The 2,267-nt window shown below is 42.1% G+C and overlaps 1 non-coding gene across 1 annotated transcript; it reads left to right on the forward strand.

The window, feature by feature from the left end:
• Positions 1–669: 669 nt before the first annotated feature.
• Positions 670–776, forward strand: LOC130470945 (small nucleolar RNA R71). The gene has a single exon (XR_008931657.1). It is a non-coding gene; the product is annotated as a small nucleolar RNA R71 (small nucleolar RNA).
• Positions 777–2,267: the final 1,491 nt, after the last annotated feature.

The raw sequence follows: 2,267 nt of genomic DNA on the forward strand, positions 1-2,267 counted from the left end.
TACTAGCATAGGGTCAGGTTGTGTGGCTTGAGGTTGTGGTGGTGGAGGTGATGTGTGTTGTCTAGGGAATCCAGGTGGTCCACTAAACTGTTGGTTGTAGTTGTTCCGTGGTTGGTAGGATTGTTGATGTGGGGGTTGGTATGGTTGTTGTGGTGGATGTTGGACTTGGTGAGGGTTCTGGATGTTGTTGCTCCTGTAGGATAGTAGAGGTTGTTTTTGTAGCCCTCATTGTAAGAGTTGGAGAATGGGTTATTTTGTTTGTAGGATTGAAATGCGTTACATTGTTCAACAGAGCTCCTACATTCCTGTGCATAATGACCAGACATTCCACAACTTTCACAAACAGTAGCAGGTTGGGCACTCATAGCAGCTACACTAACAGGTTGGGCAGATTGAGCATTGGTTGCTTGCATATTATCAAACTTATAGTGTAAAGCAGTCAATTGGGCAGTTAATTGTTCAATAGAATTTAAATCATGCTTACCACCCCTATTAGATAAACCTCTAGGATTCCCATACTAGGCATTGTGAATGGCTATCTCCTCAATCACCTCCATAGCTCTAGGCACCTCAAGTTGCATGAATCTCCCATTGGCAGCTGAATCTAACAAACATCTAGAATCATTACCCAGACCATTATAAAACTGCTGAATCAAGAACCAATCATCCAAACCATGGTGCGGGCACTCTCTCTGCAAGTCCTTGAATCTCTCCCAGACCTCGAACAAACTCTCATCTACTTGTTGTGAGATACCTAATATCTGACTCCTCAGACGAGCCATTTTCTCAGGTGGAAAATATTTAACATAAAAAGCAAGAGCCAAGGACTCCCATTTAGTGATTTTAAAAGCCGCCCGATTCCACCCATTAATCCATAATTTAGCTTTCCCACTCAAAGAGAACGGGAAAAGTATCTCCATAGTCTGCTCCGGAGTCAATCCCTTTTGCTTGATGGTGGAACAATATTGGATGAAGGACTGTATGTGAATATTCGGATCTTCACCTAGTTCCCCATCGTACTGGCGTCACTCAATCATGTTAATAAATGCAGGCTCAATCTTGAAGGTCTCAGCTGCAATAGAACGCATGATTGCCTTTGGTAGTGTGAGGGGGTCGAAAAAGCACGAGGTTGATGCGTGACCTTGTCCCTCGTGGGTGTGACGTTTCTTTTTGTCAAATCAAGTGTAATTGGATTTCCTGTGAGTTTACACCCAATTGACTAGTAATATAGGAGTCGTCATTCAGTTTTTAACGACAATGAGAAAAACTGACAAAACCCGGTTATCGTGACATAAAGGGAGTGAAATTATGTTTGACCACAATGGCCGTAGGTTCCCTTGTGATCCCTGGTGTGGGGATCTCTCAACATACACCCGCAAGGTAGAGATTGAGGGTTCGGGGGACTGTAACTACCGAGAGGAGTACTCGCTCATCGATAACTCCAGAGGCAGGATATCCTTACTAGCTCAGCATAAATAATTGAAGGGGCATGCGTTAACTATTAAACTAATATGAGTTGATTTTCACAATATGCAACATATAGTACTAGATCGAGCGCGATTATCTGATTTAGATTGTATTAAGGGACCTAGCATGATAATCCAATTTCCCAACATATTATCTTTATTAGGCGTGATAGAACAATCAGATTGAATTAGTTTAACAGTTCATAAAAAGGGTGAGGAAGGCAATTAAACCATGAAAAAGGGACACATTACGACGCACCCTTGAGAGGTGCGTCACAATTCTCAGAAAACTAACCACTTTGACTTTGCTATTTCTCTTTTTATTTAACGAATCTCAAACTACGGGACAGGATACGTTCTGTTCGATTTTTGGATCGATTGCGACAGAACGCGTGATTAATTTCGCAGCGTGAGGCTTAGGCTTAGGGGTTTAGAGTCAATACTCAGAATAATAATTGTGTGTTGTGTTCTTTTCACGTCGAACTTAGGGCCCTATTTATAGAAAAGAGTTTTTGGAAAGATAGAATTGTAGAACCTAATCCACGAGGAATTAGGAAAGAACACGTCCCAGGTAATTTCAGCGCCCAGGGCTGGGCGCCGAAGATTTCGGCGCCCAGAGCCAAGCGTTGAAAATAGGGTCTGGGCCGTTTCTTTGTCAGATTCGAATTCTTAGAATCCGGAGTGTATGAGACTTTAATCGAGTCTTTTAGTGCGTATTAATTTTATGATGGAATGCATCTAGGCCCGTTACGAACTCTAGGCTCGTTAGGATTTTAATTAATACGTAACTCTTATTTTCGA

The sequence above is a fragment of the Spinacia oleracea genome, chromosome 3 (assembly GCF_020520425.1).
Source record: "Spinacia oleracea cultivar Varoflay chromosome 3, BTI_SOV_V1, whole genome shotgun sequence".
Taxonomy (NCBI): domain Eukaryota; kingdom Viridiplantae; phylum Streptophyta; class Magnoliopsida; order Caryophyllales; family Amaranthaceae; genus Spinacia; species Spinacia oleracea.